This window comes from Protopterus annectens, chromosome 7.part0 (assembly GCF_019279795.1).
Source record: "Protopterus annectens isolate FY-2018-M chromosome 7.part0, PAN1.0, whole genome shotgun sequence".
Classification (NCBI taxonomy): domain Eukaryota; kingdom Metazoa; phylum Chordata; order Ceratodontiformes; family Protopteridae; genus Protopterus; species Protopterus annectens.
The window spans coordinates 401,194,811-401,207,967 of record NC_056739.1 but is presented as its reverse complement, the minus strand read 5'-3'; the positions used below and the strand labels follow the sequence as shown (position 1 = coordinate 401,207,967).

Here is a 13,157-nt window from a genome sequence, read left to right as displayed (position 1 = left end):
AAATCCAGGAAAAGAATATTGAGTGGAAGAGTCAAACAAAACTTTGGACGTTCTCCTGAAACCCCAGTCTGAAAAAAGCTCTCACTCAAGTGAGAGATTCTCAACACTCTGAAAGACTATGTGAAGATAAGCAGGTTGTCTTACCATGGAAAAATATAATATACAATGCAGTCTGCAGTAGGCTGGAGTTGCACACTGTGAATGCACCTGGAGTTGTGGATAATCCAATAAAAAATGCAGTGAACTGAAGTATTACTCATGCACAGAAACACTTTGAAATCTGGTGCTATAGGAATGTGACAAGAAGCATTGCTTGAATCTAGAGTCACTAAAAAAAGGGGGGGTGTAAGGTAAAAGGTCATGAAGGGATAGCATTTTGAACTTTGTAACTTTCACAAACTGGTTTAGAAAATAAAGATCTAAAACTGGTCTCCATAAAGCTTTTTTCTTTGGTAATAAAAACATTCTTGAATAAAAACATTTCCCTTTTCTTTCCAAGAATTAGGGACAACTACTGACCCTTGAAGAAGCAGATGCTGAATGACAGGAGGAAAAAGAATTTTCACCCAGTGGATGGAGAACCACCCCCTGAAAATTAGGAATATATTCCCAGTACCATCTTTATCCCCAGTGAATCACTCTTGGAACCAGTTTTTCCTGAGACTATCTGTTGCCAGAGACGAATGCAGAAAAAGATTTTCAGGAAGAATTGAAGGCTTGGTATGGTGGGAAGGAAGGGCATTCTGAAGAAAGTTAATCAGATTTGCCGGACTGTGTTGGAGTTCCTTCTGTTTGGAGCCCCCTTGTCACTGCTGTTAAAGGTCTGCTTACCAAAAGCTTGCTTGGTCTGCTCATTTTGCTTTTTATAAAAGGTAAAGGCGCTTGTAAAACCCTTGACAAATTTAGAAAACGAAGGCTGAAATATATGACAAACTCCCTGAATTTGCTTCCCTCTCATCACACATTTAAGGATCTCTGCAGCAGACGGTATAAACACAAACTTCTCCATCTCAGGAAAAATGTCAGCGTTAACATCCTCAGGAAGGTTTTCTCTACGTAACCAAGCAAACCTTCTTGCAACAGTTCCAGTACCAGCAACTCTGGAAAAGTGAACCACACTTCAAGAAGTGTTTAGTCACTTAAGAAATACAGCAGCAATAAGATTACATAAAAAAAGACTTTTCGTCAGAAGAGGGAAATGAAACTAATGTTCCTCATGTTCTCAAAACAAAAGCAAGCCCAAAGCAACATTTGAGCTTGGTAATTAAGAATTCTAAAAGTAAGTGTGTGGAGAAATACACACTTTTCCCCAAAATATTTTAAGGCTTTTCCATCCTTATTAGAAGGGCAAGGATTAGCATTTACCAGGTGTTCAGCAGCAACATGGTTCACCAAGGAAATCACTGCTGGGTTAGATCAGAGTTTGAACGATAACAATGTTGTTATAAAATCTATCTGCTTTCTCAGGAGCAGCAGGCTGCCCATCAGGCAAGTTATAGACTGCAATAAAAACATCTTCCAATGCTGGCTGAACAAGAGGAACTGGAGTAGTTTCAGAAATTCCAGTTGTAAAAATAAACCATAATATTTCTTAAGACAGTGGATCATCATCATGCTCCCCCTGAAACAATCATTCTGGCTATAGTTTTAGAAATAGAAAATCCTATCATGCTCCCCCTGAAAATCATTCTGGCTATAGTTTTAGAAATAGAAAATCCTTCTAAAGAAGTATCAGAAGAAACACTCTCCTCAAAGTCAAGACACCTGAGGAGAGAAATCAGAACTCCCCTTACAATCATTTTCCTATTCAGTGCTCTGAAACAGCTTAGACAATGGAGAATTCCTATTTCTCTTACTAGGAACACAAGAAATGGAAGGCTCAAAAGCCTGAACTAAACACTGAGCTAAGCCCAATAAATCATTCCTGTCCAAACTAACAGACAGGGCAAGATAAAACGTCTAACATTTTACTTCTTTTTGAGAAGAACTTCTACAGAAGCAAACCTACATTTGACAAGCAAAATCTGCCTAGAGCTAGGCATCCCAATCTGGCTAAGCAGATAGGTAGTCCATGCTCCTTCCTCTGAGATGGATAATAGTGATTCTCCTATCTCCACTAACAGAACTCCACAGCTACCAAGGAAATGTCTAATCCCGGTCTACGGTGGCTGTAAGGACCGCACTACAGGAAGCCAATGAAAAAGATGATTGGTCTTTCAAACCAGAAACAGCCACAGCAGTCTCACCCATATTTTTATTTATTTATTTACATGTGTTAACCAGGAGTGTCAGAGTGGACATAGGTCCATTTTCAGTGGAGGCCCGGGGATAAAAGCTCCACAGTTAAAATATACAGACAGTAGTTACATTGGATTTACATAGCAATTAACAATTACAAACATAGTTACAGATGAAGAACATAGTACATCAGTAGACAACCAGAATCTTTATCATCTGTGAAGTACATAACAGACATGCTGTATAATAAGTAGTTAGGCTTATGAGCATCCGAGCTTGCTATAATCAAAGTAGTTAGTGGGGTGGAAAGAAAGGTGGTGGGTGATATTAGAGGGGGAGTTACAAGGGCATAACCAGCAGGTTTTTAGGTGCGCTTTTAGTTAAGTACTGAAGTGGGTGAATGATGGTACTGAGGTAATTGTGGGTGGGAGGGAGTTCCAAAATTTGGCTATAGCGCAACAGAATAGTGCTTCTCCAGCAGAGTTACTGGCTTTAGTGACCTGTAAGTGATTTTTGTTGCTGGATCTTAGTGGTCTGGTGGTGCGATAGGGCTGGAGTAGATTCTGGAGGGATGTGACTTTTAGTGGATGGTTTACTAGTTTGTGGGCAAGTGTGAGTTGATATCATTGAAGGTGGTGAGGAAGTTCAAGCCAGCCCATTTCAGCAAGTGAGAGACGGTGCTGACTATGGTAGTATGCCCCTGTGGCGAATTTGGCGATTTTGTTGTAGTAGGTCTCAAGCTTGTTTAGATCGCATTGCCTTAGGTTAGTATATATTGGATTAATCCATTTTTTTTATTAAAAAATATTTAAATATTTTCAAGTATATACAATTATTTACAGAATTGACAAATAGATATTATTTAAAAAGAATAATTACTACAATAAATTTACAATTTCATTAAGTATATAAGCAATTTAGGTATTAATTGCAGTAGATGGGTTCATTGTCCATTTCTTTATATTGGAGAGGCATAAAGTAGAGTGGAGATAAGGTGGGAATTTGCTACTGAAATCTTTGCTGCTTTGGTGAGAAGTTGCTTATTTCTGTAGAACTCTTAGTTTTTTGTGCACTTTTTTTATGGTCATGGATATGTGAATGTCAAATGTTACTTTATTGTCCATTTCCACTCCTAGCAATTTGGTGTGTTTTGTTGGGTGTATAGTGGTGGTGTCTTTCGCTGTGATGTTACAGTGAGAGTTGTTTTGAGTATGTTTGGTGGGTTGGAAGACGAGTAGTTTAGTTTCGTTCGGGTTGAGTATTAATTGGGCATCAGATAACCAAGTTTCCACAGAGGAAAAGGCTTCCTGTGTGACTTTTTGCAGTTTGGGTAGGGACTGGGCTGAGCAGATGATGGTTGGGTCATCTGCATATTGTAGGAGTGTGCCATGTTTGGTGGCAGAGGCTAGATTATTGGTGAAAATAAAGAGCAGGGGTCCAAAGATGGATCCTTGGGGAACCCCTATAGAAACAGGTAGTTGGGGGGATATGTCATTCTAACATACAACGGATTGTTGGCGGTCAGGAAGGTAACTCTGAAACCAGTTGGTGACTGATTGAGAGAAGGACAGCTTATTGAGGACAGAGAAGAGTTGTTTGTGTGAGACCATGTCAAATGCTTTAGATAGGTCTAGGAAAGTAGCAGAGGAGAGATAGCCATTGTTTTATGCTGAAGGATAGTGCTAGCAAAGGTGAGTAAGGCAGTGGAGGCAAATTTGTAGTCTGCTGAAAGGGCAAAGGTTGTTTGGAAATGTTCCGTCTTTTTGTGGCTGGAAGAAGGAAGAACTGGTAGGGTATTCAATGCTGAAGCCAAAAATGATGCCTGAATCCCAGGAAATATTGGCTTCACTAACTGATTAAACAGGTAAGAACTAAGTAGCTTTTTCCACCAAACATATAGTGAAAAGTACTTTAAACACTTAGCCCAAATGCCACAAGTAATTTCATAGTTATAGTTGGGAACAAAATAACAGTTATGTACTTACCATAGCTTGGCATCGGTGTTATCCTATGTCACTATTCCTCACTCTTAGGTCATAGGATCTGACATCGGATCAGAGCCGGCAACGTATCAGACAGATCATAGGCTCGAACTCCACCCACTCCCATAATCTCTTGCTGCCATCTAACCCCTCAGATCTTATTTGCCGCTGAACGCTTCAGACGCGATTCCTCTGGCTGGAGTCTCTTCTGGGGATAAGTGCCAAAATTTTATATCTTCTGTTCTGTAGACTTAGTATTCTTGTCTTATTAGACTTCTAGCTTTGTCTAGTGTGTGGTTTCCTCCCCTCCAGTGTAGCTTTTTCTTGTACCATCTTGTTAAGCCCTTTTGGCACCATTTCTTTGTGTTCCTAAAATAGTTGTTTGTTCCCTGTGCTACTGAAGAGTTGTGCTGTGATTTTGATTTCTTGGTTGTCTCTACTGGTTTTTGGAACTTGGCCTGTTTGCTGCTGTTTGATTTAGTGTGTGTGTATGTTATGCGTCGACTTTGGTGACTGGTTTGTCCATGACAATATCTGACAAGCCAGCAGGTTTCAAGAGGTGCCCCTCGTGCGGTCAGATGTCCATGTCCGACTCGCATGAGGAGTGCCTCTATTGTTTGAGCACTGACCACCTGGAGGCTGAATGTGACATCTGTGTTGCATTCAACGCCAGGGCCTTGGTCAAGCGTTGAAATAAGTTGAAGGGTTTGATCCAGGAAGGGTCCACTGGCTCAGTCTCTAGCCAAACTGGGCCCTCTAACCACAAAAGGAAGGCTCCCTCTGTCCCAGGGTCCGCTTCCACAAAGAAGCCAGGGCTGTCAGATCCTAGCTCCTCAAATCTGATAACATGAGATACAAAGTTTAACTAACTTTTTTTCCACAAAGCAAAAAGTTATGCTTCACAGAACAAAAAATGACAAAGCTATGAGACACAGTCCCTTAAAACACTATTTTGCAGCTTAAATATACAGAAAAGGTTAAGTTTGTCAGAAAAATGTAATTTTGAAGTTTTTCCCCCCAGAAGAGAGCCTGTATGCCTAGCAATGGAAAACCATTAGACTGTCAGTCCTTGGAAGCCTGCAAGAGAAGTAATCTTTGGCAATATGAAAGCCATGAAAGGCTTAGCATCCATACAGTTGAATTTCTTCAGCTCTGTCCATGCTGGCAACAGTTTGGACACATGAAAGGCACCCTTAAAGTTCTGGAAGTTGGCTGGCTGTTACATCCTTGGCAGGATACAACCCATATGTACCCAAGGCCACTGCAGCAGTCATCATGGTATTTGCATTTGTGAAAGATATAGGCCTTTATGGTACAAAAGATAGGATTATAGGTCATAGATATCACACCTTTAAGTTCTGGGTATGGATGGTCATCCATTTATTAAATGTACTTATTTCTTCATTTGCTAACTCATTCTCTCCAGTGGAACTCTGGACTTTGCAGTGCAACTTCCAATAGACGGAGCTCATGCTTTTTGATAAAATCAAATTATGCCTTCACATTTCAAACACATGTTCATATCTATGGAAACATAGGAATTAGTAAAGATGTGTAAATGGCAAACTCTTCAACGCAAACCATTTTTATAGTGGCAGTAATGTTTTGAGGGTCTACTTTATGTGCTCGAAACACTAAAAACCCGAATCCGGATAGCACGACAAAGAGCGAACCGCAAATACATCAAACATACTAAAGCACGAAATTTAAACCACAAACCATCATAGTCGGCCAACCCACCACCCACAACACACTACCTGCCCAAACGCAATAAAAAAAACACACACATACACTAACCAAAACCCTACTTCTAACCCTAAATCAAAGCACCAAAACCCTACTTCTAAACCCTACACAAAACCCCACATACACAGCTATCTATGCACTATCCTTAACCCCTCCTGAACCCTAAGGTCCGTAACTACCGCACACTTCCCCTACGGAGCTATACCCAAACAAACTAACTATTCCACACACATAACTTAACAAAACCCTACACTAAACCTTACATACACTACCTACGTATGCACTTACCTTAACCCCTCCCTAACCCCAAGGTCCGTAACTATCGCACACTTGCCTTACAGAGCTATACCGCAGACAGGCCAATTATGCAAATTCGATATTTCCACTTTCGCGGTTTCGTATTTCCAACGTATTCATGGTTCGGTCTTTACGTGTCACTCTATTCGGATTTTTCGTGTTTCGAGCACGTAAAGTAGACCCATGTTTTGATTCTACGTGTTAAACTGGATGTCCTAAGTAACGGTAATGATTAAGTTTGTAAAATTTTGCAAACATACAATATCTCAGCAACCACTGAAGTTACAAACTGTCAAGCAGCATTTTGTTCCTCCAGCTGAGAGCTTTCACATGAGGCTAAGAAGATCTGTCTGCGCCACTTCCTTGTTAAGATACTTAAATGTGAAATATGAATCTTATAAGAATGTAAATAAATACTATATGAACAACAATTAATTATCTTTACCCGTACTCGACACAGGCCAAATATTAATGCAGATGTATTGCCCATCATGTAGCATCTAAGGTAATATCTTTTAATAATTTGCATGCATAGTTTTGGAAATATTCATGCAAATATGAACAGCCAATATCAGACAACTACAGGCATCAGTAGGATGTAACTAGAGAAACGTCTGAATGCTTCACCAAGTTTTAATGAGCTAAGCAGGTAAGCCCAATGTCCTTTTCATGTTTGACTCAACAGCACTGTCTTGTTAACCGATTTGCTCAGAAGCACACAGTAGGGAAGTGGATGTGGATGTAATCAAACTCTGTATCCCTGACAAGAGAAAGCTAATTAACAGTTCAAAGCCTTAATCTTCTGTGCAAACTGCTAGACAGTCTTGGAATTTCAACATTCATCAACCTGCCTTGAAGTGGATGGCTCCAGCACATGAATGACAACTGCAGTTCTGAATATGGTATTTGTGTTGGTGTTAGCAGCTTTATTTTAAAACTAGCTAAGCCAACACAGATTTTTAGATGTTTTTTTGACTACCTAATGAGACTGAAGTGGAAGCCCTTGGAAACGTTTTTGTCAGTGGAACTTTAGGAGGAATTATTATTTTTAAATTCTTCTTCCAATGCCCCTTTTTTCTCAAGTACTTTTCCCTCTATTCTACAACTAGAGAAGAACTAGATGGGGAACCTAGTATTTTCTTGAATTTTTAAGGGATTCTGAAAGTTTAGATTTCACTGTCAGTAAGATAAGGTTATGAGGTACCTACTAAAACTGCAATACTTGAATAGTAGAACTTCTGGAAAATGTCAAAGTTATCACAATCATGATCTGATCCCAAAGAGAATCAACATTTAAGCTAGCGGTCTTTTGGGTCAATTTGTCTATCACAAGTGCACTTTAAAGACATCGTCTTAACAAAAGCTGGATGAAGACGTGTTGAAAAGTAATCATAATACAAGAAAAAAAATCAAAGAAAAGACAAATGAGTGAATGATAAACTTGTACAAAGTTCAACTGCTTCAAAACATTAGTCATGGAGGCATGATTTTCTAAAATTTTGCAAGGCAGAGAAAGTAAACGGACAGGACCAAGCACACACACACACTTATCACTGCCAAAACTTGCATAAAACAGTTCTGTCTTAACACACAGGAAACTAAGTAGTACAGGGAGAAAAACTAAAATGCCTGCAAAATATGCAGCCATCCCAGTAAGAAACCAGTAATGGTATGACTTCATACTACAATGACTTCACCCAGAGATAACATGTGTACCAATTCCCTTAGTACTTTAAGGAGAAGGCTGACTTGAGAAAAAAATACACCCTGGTCCTGGCACAAACCTGTTCCCTCTTCTAAGTTAGGCTCATCATATCATGCCATTACATTAGGCATTCCTAACTATTGTTAAAGACTTTCAAAGCCACCCTACCCCCAGAATTGACTTCAGTGATATTTTCCACTATCCTGACAAGCTGCTCAACACCTGTATTATAAGCTATTCAGTGTGGAAGATTGTATTATTTTTACTTTGTTCGGCTCCACCTCTTCTTTTTTATGGTCCTGTTTCTTTAAACTAGGATAATGAAAAAGACTCCTAAGAATGTCTAAAGATAATGAATTTGCCCCTCCTTATCTCAAAAGAGTTCTGCCAAAAGGAAAGCTTATAAAGCCTTTAACTTTATTACTTTGCTAGTCTTATAAAGTTTTAAGACAACCACCATCTTTATGGTAAAATTCTAAACAAAACTATTTGGAAAATATGGGCACTTAACATACTTCTGTGTAAAAATCACTACATGAACTTTAAAATAACTGTTTAAAGAGCTAGGGCTCTTGAGTGAAAAGGGATACAGACTGCCCAGACTACAAAGAAACTCATGTCTGGCTATCCAGTCCCCGAGAGACAGGTGGGCAACTACAAAGAATGGCATTTTGCCAGCTCACCTAGCTGGGGGTGAGAAAGAAGACGTACATTAACAGCTTTGATCCCTGGTGGAGACAGTGTAAGCCAACCCTTCTACACACAATTAGGCACACAACACTACATACATCATGACTTCACATCATACAATTTCAGTGCACAGGCAGGTGTGAGGCTCCATCAAAGAACAATGACCAATGGTTCTGAGCAGAGCTGAAGTGAACACCTGCCACAGTAAGTTGCACAGAAGGGTTGCAATAAATGAAGTCAGTACATCACCAGTAGGAAAGACTGGCTTGAGGAGGGAGGAAAGAGTTGTATTGAAAAAATGGACAGGAACCAGGGTACTCCACAGAGGAGTAAGCTCATAACCAACTACTGCCAAAATAATCCCAAAGTTGTGAACTGATTAACCTGATCCACTACCGCACCAGTAGTGAAAAGGAAAAACAAATGAATGCCTTGCAGCTCAGTAAGGCCCTTGTACTGCACAAAAGATCAGTGGTAAACAAAAGACTGTGTATGTGTGTGATTCAAACTCCTAAGGTAGACTGGGAGAAGCAGATGAGAGATGCTGCAACAGACAAGTCAAGGACTAATGAGGTGTCTCAGGGTCCAGTTTTGTAGCCAATCTCGTAGACAGTTCTGCTGATGTATAGGGATAAAGCCTCAAACACAATCCAAGCGACCAGAGTTCAAATAGCAGCTTTGGGCCTGCTAATGTTAGCTGGGTAAACAAAAGAATAAAAGGCCAATCCTGCTCATTTCACCTGGAAGGAGGAGTAGGGCATGCAAACTGCATCAATTTTTTTCCCCAGGGGAGACCGAGAACTGTGCAAGATGTTATTTTAGGATGCAGGGTTGTATGCTGGTTTGTGTCATCCAAGGAAGCGAGTTAACAGTCCCACACTATGCACACTGCACATCTTCCACAATGAATGCAAAAGTACAGCTGTGTACCTACCATAAATTTAGATGTTAGAGTGTATTCACTGCTGCAGTCATTATACTTGAGTTATCCTGCTGGCAGGCTACCCGCAGTCGGCCTGAATTCCAAAGTCTAGGTCCAGCGTCGGTTGCTGTCGCCTCTTCCCGGATGTCAGTGCACCAGGGGTATAAAAGATGCAGCCAATGCCATTTTCTTCAGTTTTTCTTGCCCCAGATGTCAGGTGCCGCCAAACTGGTAGGCTGAAAATTATGCCAATAAGTATGCATGCACAAAAATAAACATTTCCTTCCTCTACAAGCAAATACACCACATAGGTTGTATAGGATAGAGAAGTACAGATAAGTCCCAACAAAGAAAAGGGGGATGGTTGGTGGGTAACCTGGACTCCCAGTGAATACACTCGAACATCTACATTTATGGTAGGTACACAACTGTACTATGTTCATCGTGTTTCACTGTTGCAGTCATTACACTTGGGTTGAATCCCAAAGCTGAGGTTGGGTGGCTGGGTCTAAATAGGATTAGGAGGCTATAAGGCCCTGCAGAACTGCAGTGGCAAAGCCTGCTCTGGATTTAGAGTAGAGAGGCAAGTGGTAGTGCTTGGTAAAAGTGTGCACCGAACTCCAAGTTGCAGCCCCTAAAATGTCTTTGGTTGGTACTCCTCTAAGGAAGGCTGCTGAAGTGGCTGCTGCTATGGTTGAATGAGGCCTAATGCCCTTACGCAATGATTTGCCATGTTGTGAATAGCAGAAACGAATGCAGTGGCCTATCCATTTTGAAATGGTCTGCTTTGAGATGGCCTTTCCTTGTGATCCTGCAGCATATGCCACTGAGAGTTGCTCAGTCTTTCTGAAGGCTTTAGTTCTGTCCAAGTAGAAGCATAGCTGTCCGTGTATGTCCAAAGAATGCAGGAGCCTCTCACCCTTATTCTGTGGGTTTGGATAAAAGGTAGGCAAATTAATGGTTTGGTTAAGGGCCACACTGGACATTACCTTAGGCATAAATGTCGGGTTAGTTCTCAGAGAAACCCTGTCTGGATGGAAAATGATAAAAGGTTCCACAGCCATGAGTGCCTGTAACTGAGACTCATCTTGCAGAGGTTATTGCTAGGAGCAGAGCTGTTTTCCAAGATAAGAACTTTATTTCAGGTGTATTGGCTGGCTTAAAAGGCGGCAGTGTGAGTTTTTCCAAGACATAATTGGAGGTCCCATGCAGGTATTGGTGCTTTCCTTGGGGGTCTTGTGTTTTTGGCCCCTCTGAGGTACTGCCTTACCAACGGATGTGAAAAAATTGGTGGTTCTGTATTGTAACGAGCTGAAAAGGCAGAGGCATGGATTTTAATTGATGAAAAGGATAGGTCTTTGTCCAGCATCTCAGTTAGGTATTGTAAAATCTGAGGAATATTTGGTACAAACGTGTCAATTCCTTGTGCCCGGTTCCAAGCACAAAATCTTTTCCATTTTTCTGCATAAGATTTTCTGGTACTGGGCCTCCTGGCCTCCAAAATAACACCCATCACTGCTTTAGAGAGAGGTGTGTTCTGAATAGCTACATTATCCGCCATGCTGCCAGATTTAGGGCTCAGAGTTGGCAGTGCAGGATCTGATTGTTTTCGTTGGGTCAGTAAATGAGAAATTAGAGGCAATGTCCATGCTGGGCCTTGAGAAAAGCTCTTTAGGATTGGGTACCAGTGCTGGCGGGGCCAGTCCGGAGCAATCAGAAACATTTTTGGCTTCTCTTGTCTGACCTTTAGGAGTACCTTGGGGAGGACAGGCAGAGGAGGAAAGGCATATACTGTTAGGGTTTTCCAGCTGAATGATAGAGCATCCACTTTCCATGCTTGCTTGTGATAAGTCCTTGTGCAGAATCTCTGTAGTTGCAGTTGTGAGTGGAGGCAAATATATCTATGTCTGGGCATCCCCATTTCTTTATTATTATGCTGAAGACTTGTGGATCCAGTTTCCACTCGTGGGGATCCGTGAGGTTTCTGCATAGTTCATCTGCCAGAGTATTTTTCTTTCCTGGCAGGAATTGTGCTTGCAGGTGTACTTGATAAGTCAATGCTTGTCAAAGTCATGGCTTGTCTGCAGAGGGGGTAGGAATGAGTGCCTCTCTGTTTATGTACCACATGACTGTAGTGTTGTCCGTCCTTATCAGTAGTTGTCCTGGATGGAGTAGATCCTTGAAAGCTGTCAGGGCATTCTGAACAGCTAGCATATCTTTTTGATTGATATGAAGATGCCTTTGGCTTGTGGGCCATGTGCCCTGAATACATTTTCCTGCCAAGTGGGCCCCCCAGGCATAATCTGAAGCATCTGTTATTGACTGCCTGGCTGTTGGTAAGGTGAATGGCTGTCCCTTGTTGCGGTGACAGGCCTGTGCCCACCATCGAAACTCCTGTTGCAGGCAAGGAATGAGGGTAATTAATGTTTCCAGGCTGTGGCAATGTTGAGTCCAAACACTTTTTAGATACCATTGTAGTTTCCTCATATGCAGTCTGGCATATGGAATTAGCAGAATGCAAGATGCCATGAAGCCCAAAGCCTGCAGAATTTTTCTTGCAGATAACTGGGTCTTTGTTGCCAACATTTTGAAGTAAGAAGTCAGTTGCCTTTGTTTGTCTGGTGTGAGATGAGCCATCTGGGCAGTTGTATTTAAGCTTGCACCCAGGAATATCATCTCTTGAGAGGGTACTAGATTTGATTTCTTTTCATTTACTGTGTACCCTAGGCAAATTAGCAATCTTTTTACAAACGCCAGATGCTTTAATAGAATGCCCTTGTTCTCTGCTTGAATAAGGCAATCATCCAAGTAAGGATATATTTGAATTCCTGTTTGTCTGCAAAGAGCAATTACTGGTGCCAGGCATTTTGTGAAGACCCTGGGTGCAGTAGATAAGCCAAAGGGCAGTGCATTGAACCAGCTATGAATCGGAGGTATGTTCTGCAAGACTGTCTGATTGGAATATGCAGGTATGCCTCTTTTAGGTCCAAAGTTACAAGCCAAGCCTTCTTGCCCAGCATGGGCAGAAGCTGTTGCAGAGTCAACATTTTGAATTTTGGAACGTCCAGAAATGTGTTTAGAATAGACAGGTCCAGTACTGGTCTCCAGCCTTTGTCTTTTCTGGGTACCAAGAAAAGCCTTGAGTAAAATCCTTGTCCCTGCTCTTGCTGTGGTACTTGCTGAATGGCCCTCATGTCTATGAGGGATGAAACTCGTTTTTGTGCCTCTGCCCATTGATTGTGTGGCAGGTCTGGCATACCTTTTGCCCTTGGCAGGGTTTGAAAGTGGAACCTGTAGCCCTGGGACACTATATTCAAGGCCCATTTGTCCTGGGTGATCATGTGCCAATTTTGTGAAAAAAAGTGCTAGTTTTCCCCCTGGGGGGGGGGGTTGCCAAAAGCCAAGTGCTTGGTGCTGGCAGAGAAAAGTCATTGGGACTGTTTCCTATATGGCTGTGATTTGTCTTCTCCACCTTTGGAGGTAGAAGCACCCCACTGTTTAGGCCTGTATGAGCCCTGGGGCTGGGAATCTGCCTCTCTGTGGCCTGTCTGACACTGGAAAGGACCAATTCTTTGTA

General features: G+C 41.5%; 1 protein-coding gene across 1 annotated transcript in view; it reads right to left on the bottom strand.

The window, feature by feature from the left end:
- The window catches only part of RAP1A (RAP1A, member of RAS oncogene family), a gene marked incomplete in the record, with an annotated part of 951,057 nt that overhangs the window by 487,143 nt on the left and 450,757 nt on the right, over window positions 1-13,157 (bottom strand).